Here is an 18,086-nt window from a genome sequence, read left to right on the forward strand (position 1 = left end):
GGCAAGTAGCATTTAGCCTATCAGATTATCAAGCCAGACCAGGTAAGGGAAGATGATCACCCAAGAAATGAAAAGCATACAGTGTCTCTAGTTATATTTGCTTTGTTAGTTGTGCCAGGCTTGTATTCATTGCTTTCCGAGGTATTTTTGGCTTAAATGACTTCCATAGCAATATACAAATGGCCTTCATTATCAATTACCTGATTAGAATTCTAACTCACTCAGTGGTCATTAACAGACATTTTCACTCCAAGTGTCATCCCCCAACTTCTTAGAGGTTTTTGATTCAGACCTCAGAAACTGTGATTGTATTTGAATCCTTAATTTTTCTTCTCTACTACAAAAGAAAATCCAAATAATTCAAAGAAATAATAAATTTTAAATTTATAAATAATAAATTCAGTCTAGAGCCATTGCCAAAGCTAAAGAGGCATATTTTTCCCAAGTGCATTTTAATGCAAGATCCAACTGAACTGTTGCTCTTTAGAAGAAAATTGGTCGCTTTTCCTTGATGAAGGACGGAAGAGATTGGATGCCCCTATCTTCTTTAGTCCTCACCATTAAGAAAAGTTCCGGAAAGGAGAAGGCCTTGCCCTGGGCCCCAGTGGAGGCAGAATTATAAAGTTCTTATGGCCTAGTCACCCCCCTCCCCCCACCCATTGTCATCCATTTAGAACAGAAACTTATTCCTTACACTTCTTAGAATCATGATCCATGATAGTGAAATAATCTACATTTATCTTATTTAAAAGCAGGGTGTTGGGTAGGAGAGTGTGATTCTTCAGTCAAAATTTGTCTCTGTCTGCTTATTTCCACTATATATGTGAATTTCCTGTCTGGAATGCATTAAATGATTGGAGAAGGAAAAAAAGCAATAAACTGAAAGATGACTAAAAATAATGTTCCCAGTCTGAGGGAAGGCCTTTATTATGTAATGAAAGAAAGAATTTATCTTACATATCTTTTTTAAAAAAGGAATGGCTTTTAGTCATAACCCACTTCAGACATCCAATGGGCTCTATTTGACTTGTTGGTTATTTCTCCCTCAGAAGTGGGAGCAAACATACTGGATAAAAATACAATTAAATACACTTTAATCTCATAAACAACCACAGAGCAATAAGTGAAAACATAAAGAGATAAATTGGACCAGTGTTTTAAAAGTTGTAGTTTTTAACTCTTTCATTGAGTTCTTCATCAGCCAGTATGCATGAAATGTCAAACTAATTTCAGCTCTGGTATTTCAAGATATATTTGAGTCCATTAGGTTAAAGCTAAAAAACAGAAAACCTGACAGGTCTGCGTTTTCTATATATTCTCCAATTCTATAATAGAAACCCATATGCCAATTTAGAAATTACAGAATAGGAGACCAAGTGTAAATGCGGTGTGCATTCTGAGCATAATATAGGACTGCCTCTTTCTGACACGCACAGCATGAAATCGTATATAGCTATCCCCCAGTGATGTTGGTTTGCAAACCTAAAATCTGTGTTACTAAAATTGGTTTTCTGAAACACAGGGCCACTTTCTATTCTTTAAACGCAGCTGTGATTCATTTCTGGGTAGGAAATGAACGTACATAACCAAGTTGTAAAGAAGTCTCCATCCCTATTTGTTTCTCAATAAATTCGGCGTTAATAAATACCCTTACTTTTTGCTAATTTTCTTATGGTTAGTTATAGTGGGGTATCAGAGGGAGGCTTACAGAATCCACCAGAACCCTGGAAAAACAGGGTCGTCTGGTTATTTCCCAAGGCCATACAGGAGAGAACCTTGCATATACCCAGGGGTAAATTAAAATTACAATTTAAAATCTGTTAATGGTTTCCTGAGTGTTGAGCACAATCTTACTCCTAAACCGATTACTAGATTATTTAATCTTCTCAACACTACCACAAAGTAGTATAAACAAACCGTTAGTATCCTTTTTTTACCCATATGGAAATTCTAACAGGCGGGGTTCATGGGGCAGTACTGGAAGCAAAAGCCAAATCCAACAAGATGATAAGACACAGTCCAAGAGGTCAAAGAACAAGTTCGTAACCGGACAGAGCTCATCTCAGGAATGTCACCCACCCTGGGTCACAAGGTTGGTGCCTACGTGGGGTGACTCAGCTCACAATATTACCAAGATAAGGATGAAGTTCAGAATTTCAGATACTCTCTGCCTCTAAACTTTTCATCACCTCATTTGTCAGTGGAACTTGTATCCGTATCCTTAAAGAAAATAAGGAGAGCAGTGGGCATGTGTTTTCATTCTTTGTCTCATTTTTACTTGTAATTTTGAGAGAAATTAGTTGGTATAGCAATCTTTAAGTTGAAACATCTAAGTTAAAAAAAAAAGCAGTTAAAATAAAAAATAAGCAACAAATAATCCCCCCTGGAAATCACTTAAACCTAAATCTGAGCTACAGTGAAGGCTAAGACTACCTTTGCATTTCTCCACATCTGGGACATTCACTGGCCATTAAAAACTCAGACCAATGCTGGTGCACTGAACTAAGCTCATTGTGTGGATTCAATAACCAGACACTGAAGGTGATCTCTTACCAGAGTTGCCCTTTAAAATTACAAGACAAGGGGCGCCTGGGTGACTCAGTCGGTTAAACGTCTGGCTTCGGCTCAGGTCATGATCTCACGGTTTGTGGGTTCGAGCCCCACGTCAGTCTCTGTGCTGACAGCTAACTCAGAGCCTGGAGCCTGTCTTCAGATTCTGTGTCTCCCCCTCTCTCTGACCCTCCCCTTATCACGCCCTCTCTCTCTCTCTCTCTCTCTCTCTCTAAAATAAAAAAAAAATTTTTAATTGCAAGACAATTTGATGTTACAAGGGCCAAAACTATAGACTTATGGCTTCAAAGTGGCATGGAAAATAACTAGTAGGCAACAACAGAAGAGACTTCGCTGTGTTAAGTCTGGAAAGTTCTGTGCAAGAATCATTTCACAGAGTGTCTGCATATTGCATCATGGTTGACCCGAAGATGTTACTATGAATCCCAGTTCACCTGCCCTGAATCCTTGCAAATTAACCTCATTGTCCTTTCATTTCCTGTACAGTAAAAAATGTCAACCTTAGAATTTAGTGTGAAGCGTCAGTACAATGTTTGACAGTTCATGGGCCTGCAAGCAATGTTCATTCCCTTCCCCATCATTTAATTTTGCGATTCTCAGGTAGTTCTGTGCTTGCAAACCCCAGGAGAATAGCAGAACACGGGCTCCACACACACAGTCAGGCATGGTAATTAAGAGATGATTTAAAAATATTTTTCAAAATCATCCAGAAGATTTTCGGTACGTGTGTTTCAAGTTTGGTCCCGCTGACTGGGCTATGCAGAAGTTTGTCTGCCTATTTGTTGTCACTATGCTGCTAATAGTAAATTTGTCCACTTCTTAAGTTTGAATATTCTATGTACTTAAGATTCTCAAGAGGTTACAAGTCTTTTTAAATACATCAACAGTCTATTATAAATATAAATTATAGACTAGTCACCAAATTTAATGGCTCCCAATTTGAGCGACCACAGAAGAAATATTATTTCATCTCCCTACTATATCTTCATCATTTCTTCCAAGGAAACAAGGGAAAATTCCATTTCAGCCAATAGGATGAACACAGAACCCAAATTCTGCAGTTAAACCTCATTTGTTGCCTATAATATATGTGAAAGGCAAAAACTCTTGATCTACGCCTTAGCTTGGGTAATGAGCTAAACAAATTTCTTAGGAGGAAAGGTAACACTGTCAAATGCCCCTTTTCCCCCCCAACATTCTGCAGAGACTTTTATTCTTTAATCAACTACCAACACTTTCATACTTTTAAGATCCTAACATGGTGTTTTAAGTCTCCACAGCTGTCCTGTGACTTATTCCCCCAATAAAACCAAACCGCTCTCTAGTTAATTAATCTCACGTGGCTATAAACAAATATTCCAGGAGAATTAAAGTTCTGCTTGTTGGTGAAGAGAGAGAAGGGGTCACTTTAACGCTGTTTGTTGATCAAAGCAAACGACACAACGTTTCTTTGTCTGTAGGCAGCTAATGACTTTTCCTAATAAACGACAGTGTATATTCGTGACGTTTCATGAAAATTCCAAAGATGTGTTTCTCTAACGTTTTCAAGAGGGTGAAGGCACATAATAGAAAAACTCCTTAGCTAGGCAGCCAAGGTAAGATGATGGGTTTTGGCTTCTGGAATAGGCACATGACGTAATAAATGGCCTAAAAATTAGATTTTAATTCTTTCTCCAAACATCCTATTGAATCTTGAAGCTGATAAGTACTTTTTTCTCACAAAACAAAATCCTGTTTACAAGCTAATGTTCAACTATGAAGTTGAATACTATATTTATATCTATAAAGAAAAGAAATGTAACCCTGTATATTGCCATGATAGCAAACCTTAAAAGGACTTTGACTCTTAAGAGCCTAAATGGTAGAGAAAAAAATCTGTTTGGGGGATTAAGGGCAAGAAATAATCTGAAAGGTTATGTTGTAGTCAACATACTCTACTAGAGATAATCTCCTCCAAATTCGTTGTTACCTTCACTCCAGGAAGCCTGTCAAGGAACATGGAAGATGTCTCCTGGCCATTCAAGTCATCTAAGTCATGTTTATTTTGTACACACAACCCCCAGGGCTCACCGGGTCAGGTCAAAATCACCTCTGTACAGAGCTAAGTTATCATGTAATTTCATTAGACAACAATTCTTACAAGCCCTAATATGATCAGCTCATCCAGAACTTTCCTAATGTGCACTTAAATTTTTTTCTTGCCTTAAAACAAACCAATCTACCATCAGCATATCCTCCTGAATTAAAGTTTAGTCTTTCATTTTGAGAAAATAAAGGCAGAAGGGCAGAGGATGAAATGTCATTTAGCAAAAGGTTAAATAAATTATAAAACTTTCAAGACATGTCAAAAACAGACCACCTAGCATTCAGTATGAAGTCTGCTAAAAATGGCAGCCTGCAGAGTGCTGGTCCCAGCTGCCAATAATTTGCTTAAGACTCTGAGCAAATCACCTTCCTTTCTGTGTCTCAAATTTCCTATTCAGTAAAATGAGGATATTTAAAGTTCAGGTTCCTGGTGGGGGAGGCGGAAATGTGTGTGTACATATATATATTTATGAATGCTTACGACACTAACAAAATGCTATGTGTGTAAAAAATATGTTATGATCAACGTTATGGTCTGAATGTTTGTGTCCTCCCCAAAATTCATACTTTGAAAGCTCATCTCCAAGGTGATGGTATTGGGAAGCAGGACCTTTGCGAGGTCATGGACATGGAGCCTTCATGACAGGGATGGGGGCCCTTATAAAAGAGACCCCACAGAGCTCGTTAGCCCCTCCCACCACGTGAGGACAGAGGAAGAAGTCCACATTAGGCACCAGAGCCCAACTATGCTACACCCTGATCTTGGAATGTTATCACCTCCAGCACTGTGAGAAATTAATTCCTGGTGTTTATAACTCACCCAGTCTACGATACTTCCTTACAGCAGCTCAAACAGATGAATAAAGTTCTATACTTCTGCTAATTATTATCATAAAAACGTATACGACCTTGCATCCTGAAGTTTGACATCCAGTTTGTTTCCTGCTGTAATTGGATTTCTTTGTGTATATAATGTATGATAAATGGACAGTAATATCAACACATGTGAAACTTTCTAAAAATTTGAAATTAAAACTTATAAAACAACACCCAAATATTTCCAAAAAAACATTTTCTGAGGTTTTTGATTACATTTAGGATACATTTTCAGAATAATGTGTCAGCCCTGTAAGTAAAGAGTGGGGACAGAACTGAATGAACCCTGAAAACATTTCAGATGAAGGCATAACTGTCAGAAAAAAATACGCTTCATTAGTTTTGCTCACGCAGAACTATTTCATAGCGTTGTGTTTATAGAAGATGCTGAGTTGTTTCCCTTGACCTACTTTTGATGGGTCATCTCCCAACCATTGGTGGTCCCGCTGGCCAAGACGTGCCATATGCCAAACTCTAAGAAAAACCACGTGGGAAGAGTTCTTAGGTTCAATTTGCTAGGACACTATATCCACCTAACACTGGAAAGCAAAAAGTCAGTGACTTAAATAGAACGATAGGGAGAAGCCAAATTAAAACAATTTCCTCGTCCCATCCTGTATCCCGTGAGAATCATTTAAATATATAATTCAGAGGCTCGTGGCTGGCTCAGCCTGTACAGCATGGGACTCATCTCAGAGTTGTGAGTTCAAGTCCTATGCTGGGTATCAAGCTTATTTAAATATATATATATATAAACTTAGTAGTTAGGGAAGACTATTTAAATAATCTGTTTCCTGCATATTAAAAGCATTCATAAAACAGAAACTTGCACAATGTGGAAATTTTTCTCCTGCCACCACCATCCCCACCACTGTCTCACCCAGAATTAGCTACTCCTGCCAGAGATGTCCGCAAATCCTTGAGGCACATGTGCTCAGTGCAAATGAAGGACTTGCCTTCTTTCTAAAGTAAGATTATACTGTTTCATAGGACACTAACACTGAGCGTGCAGCCATGTGTGGCCTCCTGACAAAGTGTATTTTGTCTCCCAAAACCAGCTTTCACTCACTTGCTACTGGTGAGAAAAATGATCTAAGCAGTGATTAGAGTCACTTCTTCAATAAGGACTAAAATTCTCACGCTCCTAACCACAAACTCCTTCATACGTAAGAGCTGGCAAGAGATATTTCAAACATACAGGGCAATTTTGCTTATACCAAGGTGGGTCTTCCATGGAAGAAAAAAAAAAGTAACTTGAATTTTATGGAAAAAAGGTGGAATTCCTGAGAGAGAATAAATATTAAGATCATCTAGTACCACAAAAATGGTCTACATTTTGCTGAAGTTGAAAGTTTTAACTGAAGACTCATTCTCTTTTCCTTCTGCTGAGGAATCTGAAGAGCTTAATTCATAAACACTTTTGTCACCCATCAGTTATACCACTTAGTTTGGGTAGAACTATTTTTGTTTTGCATCTGAGCACAGAAATCTGGAGTATTTCTTCCAAGGAAAAAATCCGATTTATTCATTAAGATGTGTATCTTTGCCGAGTTTTTTTTTTTCATGTTCAGACCCTCATTCAACAGTTTTATCAAAGAAATCTCTCATAACTGCTTTTTTAAAATCAAGGAATAATTCATTTCTATATTTATTGTCATGAAAAACTGCACAAAACAAAATTAGGATGCATCAACCTTTTGACAAGACTTTGGAGTTTTTAAGTTGGGAAAGAGTTCAGGCCAGTTATAGGTTTTAAATGCCAACTTTGCTTTGGGAGGTCATGGTCGACGCGAGGTCATGGTGACCTGAAAATCAGGAAGGGCAATGATTCATTCCGTTCACATAAAAGAGTGGGAGAGAAGGAGATAAGACGGAAGAAAGGTTCTTATTTTGAATAAAGTCTCTCCACCCTCCCTATATTGCACCTTCTGAAAGTCTACTCCCCCATCAGAGCCAATCTTTTTCTGCATTTTTTAAAACTATGGACATGGAAGCCAATTATTCTCTCCTGCAAGCTTCTCTGGCAAGACACCTTCCAGACACTCAAGAATGAGAGTATCCAGTAGTTTAAAGATCTATACTTTGACCCCACCGTGCACCAAGGCTAAAGCAATGGCATTTTGAACTGGAAGCCCATTAACATAGTTTCTCTGTTCTCCAGGCTCAGAAAGGAGCCCAGCTTGGCAGATGCCAATTGCTGTGGTGAGTGGTGCCCTTGAACTGACTTGATCCTCAGTCGTCTCCATAGATAGAAGATCGTTCTCCCTCATCCAGAACTGAGGCTCTCAAATCCTATGGCTGCTACCAAGGGAAAACACAGGGCTTTGACCTACTGCCTTCAGGTTTAGTAAAATAAAAACTGAAATTGTTTTTATTTATTTATTTATTTATTTTAATTTTTATTTATTTTTGAGAGAGAGAAAGACAGCGTGACAAGGGAGGGTCAGAGAGAGAAGTTACAGGATCTGAAGACAGGCTCCAGGCTCTGAGCTGTCAGCACAGAGCCCGATGCGGGGCTTGAACCTAGGAACTGTGAGATCATGACCCGAGCTGAAGTCGGACGCTTAACCGACTGAGCCCCCCAGGCTTACCTGGATAGCATCTAATCGATATTTTTGCCATTATGGAAGTTGTTCCTATGGCTTCCCAGTAAACTGTGGGAAGCTACCATTTACTCTTTCTTTTCTCCAGACCCTAAAATAAAACATTTACTGAAGAGTCTGGTTGGGTTCAGATGAGAGAGGCAAGGAGAAACGTTGGATCAAAAGGGGTCCTGAGCAGGGGAGACAACAACAGCACTGTCATGATCAACTTCAAGATTTCAGTCCTTTGAGGCAGGTCTAAGTAACAGGCCCATGGGCCATCTCAGAAGAATCCTCCTGGAGACCTGGGTCATCCTCACAGCTTACCTGCCTTCCCCCCTGCCTCCCCGCGCCCGCCTCAGGACACTCCTCTCACCTCCATCCTCCCATTGCCATCAAAACAGACTTCAGTGGTAAGAAATGAAGAGGAGGATTTGAGGAATCCGAGGGTTCTCACGCTAGCACTGAGGAGGAGCCTGCCTCTACTTACTACCTTCGTGACATGAGGAATTCATCCCCACCAGGCTTTGCTTTCTTTTTCTATGTAGTGGGAGACACTTATTATCTAGTTTGCTAGATTTCTTAAAACTGAGCCACTGGGTGGCTCAGTCGGTTAGGCATCCGATTTCGGTTCAGGTCATGATCTCACGTTCGTGGGTTCAAGCCCCGTGTCAGGCTCTGTGCTGACAGCTAGCTCAGAGCCTGGAGCCTGTCTTCAGATCCTGTGACTCCTCTCTCTGACCCTCCCCTGCTCACGCTGTCTCTCTCTCTCTCTCTCTCTCTCTCTCTCTCTCAAAAATAAATAAAAACATTAAAAAAAATTTTTTTTTTAATTTTTTTAATTGAAAAAAATTTTTATGCTTATAATTCCCAGATGGTGTTTTGAACTGTAGTTGACACACAATGTTACATTAGTTTCAGGCGTACAACATAGTGACACCCAAGTGTGGCTACCATCAGTACCATCCAGCGCTATTAACAATCCCTACGCTGGCTGGCCTTTCAGCCCCGGGACTTACTCTCCCTAAATGGAAGCCTGTAACTCCCATTCTCCTTCACCGATTTTTGCTTGTCCTCCAAAGAGCTTCCAAGAACCCGTCTCCATCTTGGTGGCAAGCAAAATTATTGGTAATTAAATATGAATATTTATCTTAGCCCATGTACTGAATCTTAGATGTCTCGATTTGCAGAGAATGACCGCTTGCAATTGTAGAATCTTCTTCTCAGTAAACACTTGGTTGGTTACTAAGTCTTTGGAACAAAACTGCAAGCCCCAATTATAGTGGTATCCCTCTTCAGAAAATGCAACCTTGCATAATGACATAGTTTCCAGGCAGTAACTACCCCGAACCCGGGGGGTTACATGCACTGTATTCTTCCTCCAATTACTACATACTCCACAACATTACCCAGTTGCATTTCTTATTAGCATATTTTCACATTTTTGTTACTACGTCTGTGAACACCACCACAATTCTGTGACTAGGAAAATCACTGGTACGCTTAACTGGTATATAAAACCAAACGAAAAAAGAAAAAATGACTAATATAGAATTTCTCCCATATGATCCAAAAGTTACTATATTTACAACTTCACATGCTATTCCTATTTATGTCTTCTTTTTCTGCGCTAATAATATCTAGACACCTCCTATGCAGGACATTTTGAATCATACAAAGGTCCCATCCATTGCCAAGATTTTTGAAAATGCAAATCTGGATTGATTAACCATTTCATCTCAATCCAGGAGAACAGTTTTTAAGAACGGTATTGAACAGATTACAATGAAGATGATGTCACATATATAACAAAACTCAACTGGAGCATTAATCTTGGTGTGACTGCTGCTTCATGATATGATCAAGACAAGATACAGTGTTCTTTTGGTTCCATTTCCGTTTCATAATCAGAAGAAAATACAGCTGCTTCACACAAATGCTGAGAACGAATCAATGCTTCTGACACAGTTAAATATATTAACTGTACCCTTGAAAAAGCAACTATACTTTGAATTCAGGGCTGCAAAGTTCCACGAGGTTTAGAAGCAAAGCAATCTATTATTGATTTTAAGATGACCTACAAAGTTAGAATTCATGAATTGTATCTGCAGACAAACTCTTCACCAGACTAACTGGATTTAGAATTACTGTGGCCTAAAAAAAATCCAAGTTATTGGTCAGATAAAGCAAATATTAGGGTAAGAGAAAGGGGGGGGCGGAAATTAACTTTAAGAAAGAATTTACAGAGGCACTGGGTTGGCTTAGTCGGTTAAGTTCAGACTCCTTGATTTCAGCTCAGGTCATGATCTCGTTATTCGGGGATGGAGCGCTACATAGTGCCAAAGGCTGTTTGAGACTCTCTCTTTCTCTCTCTCTCCCCTGCCCCACTGCTCATGTGTGTGTACTCTCCCTCTCTCTCAAAATAAATAAATAAACATTTAAAAAAAGAATTTTTAAGAATGAAGAAACAACAAATTCAATAAGAAAAATGGAAAGAAAACATTTAGTTATGTCCAACAATTTCTGACACCAACAAACGAGTGGTCCTTTATCCTTTTAAATTGTCAAAACTTTTATTTTAAGAGAGAAAAAATGAAATGAAGATCCTGTAGTCTTACATGTATTTTTGGCATTCCTACCAGGGTGTGCTTGGTCAAAATGATTAGCTGTCAGGTTTTATCGATGCCTGGTGATAATTTCCATTGTTGGAATTATTGTTCTCCGTGTCTGGTTCAATCAGAGCTTCTATTCAGTAACAGTAACATCACGACATGGAGTGGATGCCATTGTCCTTGGGGAGAGAGAACTCTAGCAAGACTCATCAACTTATGTCTACGTTTCCAAGTCAAACCTATTAAACAGTATGAAATTGTAGAGAAAACATTTAAGACAATTTGTTCCCTTGTCCCAATAAAAATGTTCAGTACTGTAGAAGTATAGTGTAAAAATATGCAAGAAACATTTGGAAAAAAGCAGGAATAGGCTCACACTTTACAACCCAATTGTCCCAAAGAGGTGATTAAGAGGAGTTGGATCTACAAAATCAGAAGTGTCTCTAATATAAAAGAAAATGAACCACAAATGACCTCTCCATTATTCTCCTTCATAATACAGACTAGCCCTACAGAAACATCCAAAAGGTGTCTTAGGGGGCCTCTCATCAAACATCCAATATGGAGTGAGGCACCCAGGTGGTTGAGCATCTGACTTTGGCTCAGGTCATCATCTCACAGTTCACGGGTTCAAGCCCTGCATCGGGTTTGCTGCTGTCAACAGAGCCTCCTTCAGATCTTTGGTCCACTCCCCCATCCCAACCCCTCCTGTGCTCATGCTTTCTCTCTCAAAAATAAATAAAACATTAAAAAAAAACTGTAAGAAAATCCAACGTGGAGAGTGGCCTCAAAAACTTCAGATGTTCAGAAATTATTCTAGAAAAAATAAACGATCTTAATGAGAACAGAACTGTTTGGAAGTGGGTTCAAGTATAAGTCATGCACAGAGACAGGTGAACAAAAAACCTCCTCTTGTCTAACAGGAGAGAGAAGACATACAGAAACAATTAAAATGAGAGTAAGTTAAGTGTTACAAGAGGGTGAAAAACCAGAGTTTCCCCAGAAGACATAACCTTTAGTTGGAGTCAGGGCATCAGGAAAGTTTTATGGAGAAGATGGGGGTCAGAGATGGTAGAAATATCAAAAGTACTTATACACATAGTACTTACTCTTAGTATATATTAACTCATTAAATCTCTCATCAGTCCTATGGAGAAAGAATTATTATTACCACCTCCCACTCTGCCCTGGGGAACAGCTCACCTAAGATCAGGCAACTATTCCTCCGGAGATGTGGTGTGAACCCAAGCACGCTGGCCCTTACATGCGGTCTCGACCATCACGATAATCCCCCCGGGAAGATAGCTACACTTTCTACAGACAAAGACAGGAAAGTAGAAGGTCCGGTTAAGATTATAAGAAAACCCTCTTGACATTTAGGAGATCAATGAGGATGTATTTCCCTGGGAGGGAAGGATGATGGAATATAAATCTATGAAGGTTGTCTAATAGAATGTCTGTATTCAAGTGGCAGAAACTAGAAAATCGACTCTTAAAGGAGTTAGAAAGGGGAGAAAAGCGTACGTCAAAGGCAAAGGAAAAGAAGTTTTAGGAAGCAGCTTGGAGGTTTTATGCTGCTGCAAAAAGGCTAAGAGAGAAACCGCGCGAGACTCGATCTGGTGATGTGTTGCCCACTACTGCCCCGGGAGTGACTCAGAAGGAGGAAGCCAGAGGTCTCTCAGGAAGGGCTCCCAGAGTGTAAGAGGCACCAGGAGAGAGAGATCCACAATGGCCACCATAAAAGGGGGGTTGCTACGGTAAAGGCAAACATCAAAACAAGAACTTGCAATTTTGTCAAGACAGAGTTTGGAAGGATTTGGGAGAACAGCAAACACATACGAGAAGAGAGGAAGGACAAAGAAGAAAGAAAGAAATGGAAGGAGAAACAAGAAGGAGAAATCACTGATAGTTCAAGGGTTCTGGAAGACTCACTCAGACCCAAAACTGGCCTTGGGAAAGCTTACTTACTGTACAATTGGGGAGGGAGAGAGAAGAGTGAGGCAAGTCCAAGGCCAGTAGCATGCCCAGACTCAGAATCCGAATCACTCTCTTTCAAGGGAATATGGTCAGCCCTGATGTATTCCAGAACAAAGATTCACTAAGAGCTCAACAGGCTCTCTCTGCAGTGCATGTTAACACATGAGCAGATGAAATAGTTGTCTATCTTTTAGTATTCTAGGTCTCTATTTGTCTAGTTATTTATTTATCACTTAGCTTCTTTCATATTACAACTGAGGATTTCTCAAGTACACAAGAAAAAAGACAGCCATTTCATCAAATAAATGCTAAAGGATGAACACAGTGACCATTGAACCTGGAGAGGACACAAGTAAAGCAAATAGGTTCAATCACATTATAAAAGGATTTGAAATAAGGGAATGCACGGTTGGTCCCTAGACCCTTATTCTCAATGTAAATATAATAAGGGCATTCCTTTTTAAGAGTTACTTTGCTACACTTATTCTTTCCTGATCATGCAAGCTGGTCTTGGTCTTTAATAAGTCATCCATCTGTGGTTATTTATCAGTATCATCCTTGCTTAGCCCTTTTATATTCCGTTGTATTGTGTAGGGAGTCTTAATGGTAAAACAGATCCAGCCTTACTGGCGCAGTGACCTAAAGCCTTTCTTCAAATTTATTCAACACGTATCTGAAAACCCAAGAACAAAGATTTTGTTTTACGGTCGTTAATTCACGACAAGTGCTCCACAAACATTGCAAACTAACTCCACACCGAGAGATGCAATTTTCAAATTATAAACTTATAAAATGAAAGAGCCAGGACAATAAATTCGGTTACATAGCCCAGCTTTCACTTTGCAGTAGAAATAAGTATGCTAAATTATAACTGAAATCTCCATTCCATTAAATAAGACATGGCCAAGTTCCAGAGATCATCCATAGTGGCGAATTATACAGCATTAGGACCCATCACATAATTAAAGAGGAGAATGCACAAATCACTGCGGTACTTTGGACTTTAGTAACTTTTGAAGTTACTAAATGCATATTGTAGAAACCAATTTTTCAAAAGTATGTCTCCAGTTGACTCTACAAACTGTTAGCCCCTCAACTGAATTGATGCGCTGCTATAAGCAAGACCGATGACAGTTAAGCTTGTCTTTGAATAGGAGGCTGACCGAATGCAGACCTTATGCAGAGGGTCTGCTTCTTCCTCCCATCTAAAACACCCTGCCGCACGCAGCAGACACCATCAGGAAACATGCATTATTCATTCTCATCAATAGCCTAATATGCTTGCTCTCGGAGTCTGCTGTCATTTACATCATTATTTATGTGCACTTAAGGAGTGACCCTTTCAAAAGCCCTGGCTGTGACATCCGAACATTGGACTCCATATGAATGACCTGTTCTTTTCATTGATCATGCTAGTAAGTGAATCGCAACCAACCCAGGAAATGCAAGCTGAGATCACTCCTGACCTGCTCCTCCTGTCCACTACCAACCCGGGAAATGAGTATGTCCTATGACTGCAACTAATTGAAACCTCTCAAGACAGAATTAAATAAAGCACAGGGAAAAACAAAACACAGCTTCTAGAAGCTTCTATTTCGGGGGCTTATGGGTGAACTAGACAGATAATCCTGGGCTTAGAGCCATAACAGACTCAATGTAGTCCCCTGGACAAAGTCTGACTGTAGCCAAAGAGAAGAGAGGAGATCTGGCAATGCAGGGAAAAACCGCAGCTTAGTTTCCAGTATTTTCTATCTCCAATCATAAAGGGCTGGTTCACACATTTTTTTGACCACTTAAAATTGCCAGGTATTGACATTTTAATGCACCTTTGTGTGTTGGCACCAATAGCAAATGTAGTATTTCCAGTCCTGAAGCGGTTTCATATTTTAATCATTTTCAGAGAAAACCATTCTAAAAATTTTTATACAGGTCCTTGATTTATATATGTTTATTTATTTATTGAGAGAGAGAGAGGGAGAGAGAGCGCGCGTATGTGTGTCCGCCTGCAAGCAGGGGAAAGACAGAGGGAGACACAGAATCTGAAGCAGGCTCTAGGCTCCCAGCTGTCAGCACAGAGCTGACATGGGGCTTGAACTCACAAAACATGAGATCATGACCCGAGCTGAGGTTGGACACTTAACCAACTGAGCCACCCAGGTGCCCCTACATGTCCTTGATTTTTAAACAAAGAATTCACTTTTTTTTCTTCTTGGTGCTACACTTAGCGAAAAACAAATAAGAGTTCAGTAAACACGGGCTGAATTAAGAAAGAATACATTAAATCCTCAGGCAAACAGAAGACGCTGTGTATTTTCAAGAGGCTGCCGCAATGGTGAGCTTAAAAACACAATGTAACTTTTGATGTCATTTGCAATGCAGCCGCCCACCCTTAACACGTGAAGGTATGTGGATCTCTCAAAATTTCTCATCCAAACACTCCCCCCTCCACACTTGCCTTCTTCAAGTTGGAGTCTCTTGGCCACTTAATGAGGCATTGAACAATAAGAAAACACTGAAAGTTTCAGTCCCAGAGTGCTGTGGGATTTAACAACATAACTGAGGGGTATTCGTTCTTTTATCTCTAGACCTGCTACCGTAAAAATTCAATCCATATCTTTTCACTGAATGAGTAGGAATGATTTCTAATGGAAACAACTAGACTTCAATACCAACTTGCCCCTTAATTGTGCTGTAAACTGGGGCTACGTCATTCAAACGTCATTCTTTTATTCGTTGAAATTTAGCAAGAACGTGTCAAACAGAAGTAGTGAAATTTGAGTACAGCGGAATCATCTGAGGAACTCGTGAATGATGCAGACCAAGGGGTCTTTTTCCACAGATTAACTCCTGGGTCTAGAGTGGGTCTTAAGAATCTTATTTTTAGGAAGCTAACCTGGTAAAACTAAAGCCAGTGGCTCAGACAGAGGACACTCACTGAGGAAAGCAGACACATGGAGCTTGCAGAGACACTGACTCAGCTGATGGATTTGCGTCATCTGTAAAAACCGAACCATGAAAATTCCAAAGACCAATGTGATTATTAGTCGTTATAAAGTGAACAACAGGCATAGAAGAACACCTGGCTGGGTCTAACCCCGAGGTCAGTGTGGACAGAACAGGGTGGCGTCAGCCCCAGTAAAATCGCGTCAACTACTGAGCCTTGTTGGAGTTCTTTGCTGTCAGAATCACAAATACATTAGAATTATCAGGACTTATTCTCTGTCCCAGAAAGTCCCCAGCAGCCATATCTCCCCCACTTCCTCTACCACCCTCCCTACACCCCCTGCCCCCGCTCAGCCCCTCGTTAGTGCCCACTGTGTAGCCACAGAAGGGGCACCATGCGAGCTGTCTGTGTAGAGAGCGAGGTTCCTGACCAAAGAGCGGTGTTATCAGCTGCAGAGAAGCCCCCACGCCCACATCGGGCCTTAGGTGGTCCTTTGTTACTGCAGCAACTCTTGTCACACGAGGGGGACACACAGCAGTGGCCATAGGCTCTGTCCGCTCCCCCCTGACAGAACCAACGCTTCCAATGGTTGTTCTGGGTTTACAGCCCTCCCTCTGAGACAATACGGTTTTTCGGGAGCATCCGCCTGATGTAATTAGAAAACGGATTTTCCTCTTTTACTTCAAATGGAACTTTGATGGCTGGCCAATGAGTTTTGAGCTCTGATCCAATACACCTGTGGGAGAAGGCAATGGGGTGAGCAGGCCAAGTTCAGCTGCGTGAACTCAGGTGGGGAAGTTCACCCCGGCACACTCAATCTTACCTATAAAAGAAAAAGATGGGGGGGAGGGAGGTTGTTGATAGCATTAAATGGAGTACTTGCAAGAGAGGCCACAGTTCAGCTCATGACACACAGTAGGTATTCAGTAAATTTTCATTTACCCTTTTCTTAATGTTTATTTATTTTCGAGAGACACAGAGACAGAGCATGAGCAGGGGAAGGGCAGAGAGAGAAGGAGACACAGAATCTAAAGCAGGCTCCAGGCTCTAAGCTGTCAGCACAGAGCCTGATGAGGGACTCAAGTTCATAGACTGCGAGATCATGACCTGCGCCGAAGTCGGCTGCTTAACCGGCTGAGCCATCCAGGTGCCCTTTCATTTACCTTTCTTTACCTTGTGAAAAAAACGGGCCCAAAATGGAGTCACTTCTGCTAGGCCAAGTCACCAAATCAGGCTCAACACCTTACCTACCTGCAGATTCAAAGTCCCCTTAGAAATGCAGGCTTACCTGGGCCAGTCAGGAATGTTCTCATCAGCATAAAGAGATAATCGGTCAAGTGGGCCCTCGCCATGCCCCTAAGGAAAATGAAGTCATCCACCTAACCAGATCCCTTCCCTCCACTAAAGGAAGATGACTTTGCCTGAAGCAATCCTTTCTTTTCTTTTGCTAATAACTTCCTTACCCCACTTGTCTTCCTGCAAAAAACTTTCCATTTTGTACAATTCCCCTCTACTCCCATGGGACACTGCCTGATTCATGGAAGGGTTGATAAAGCCAATTAGATCTCTAAACTTAACTCGGTCATATTTTTGTTATTTAACAACCTAAAACCATTTCTCGGCCCTGTTAATAGGTAATTGGTGGCAACCTTGAATTTCAAGTTTAGGCAAAATAGAGGTGGAATAAATTACTGTATTCAAAACAGGCAAACGAATGGAAATTGATTCATTTATGATCAAAACATCATTTTCCTTAACATTTAAATCTTAACACCCATTTTATAACCTGTAGGTTTTAAGAGCAAGTAAATGTTACTAAATGTGCAAAATCTTAAAATGGGAAGAACAGAAGCCTCGTGTTGAGGAAAGATGAATGCCAACAGGGAACACCAAGTGACTAAGGGAGCTCAGTATATCCGGATAAAAGTTCCAGAGGGGGGGAAAAAAAATCAAGAGGGAGAATGTGTCTTAAAATGCACTTTAAGGCAACTGTAAGAAAGAGTATTTTCCAAACTACATTTCCATCTTACTTGCTTTAGGTAGATTGGGAGGTGGTAGCAAAGGACCATACTCAGTTTCTCCCGTTTTACCTGTTTAAAGTTCATTCAGTAATTGTTTTCAAATGGAAATATCAGTAGTCCTTTTCCCTAGGAACATTTTATTTTCCATGTATAAAATAATACATTCAAACACAAAGTAAAAGAATTACCAGATTTCTTTCCTTGCTCTTAGTATAAAATTCAGGCAAGAAGTCGGCCATTTCTCTATTTTGTTTTTCCTTATAGGCTTGGAAAAAGCAAAATAAGTAAACAGAGTACCCAAATCCATAAGCCGTTTTCTTGGAATCAGGGAGCCACCAGGGAACGAGACATTGGATTCCAAGCCACACGAATGTCACGGGTGGTACCTCTGCTGACCGAGTGCTAAATATCATCCCAG

The 18,086-nt window shown here is 40.3% G+C and overlaps 1 protein-coding gene across 1 annotated transcript in view; it reads right to left on the bottom strand.

Annotated features, from left to right (window-relative positions):
- The window catches only part of BASP1 (brain abundant membrane attached signal protein 1), a 39,983-nt gene that overhangs the window by 2,109 nt on the left and 19,788 nt on the right, over nucleotides 1–18,086 (bottom strand). The window lies entirely within an intron of this gene.

The sequence above is a fragment of the Suricata suricatta genome, chromosome 6 (assembly GCF_006229205.1).
Source record: "Suricata suricatta isolate VVHF042 chromosome 6, meerkat_22Aug2017_6uvM2_HiC, whole genome shotgun sequence".
Taxonomy (NCBI): Eukaryota; Metazoa; Chordata; class Mammalia; order Carnivora; family Herpestidae; genus Suricata; species Suricata suricatta.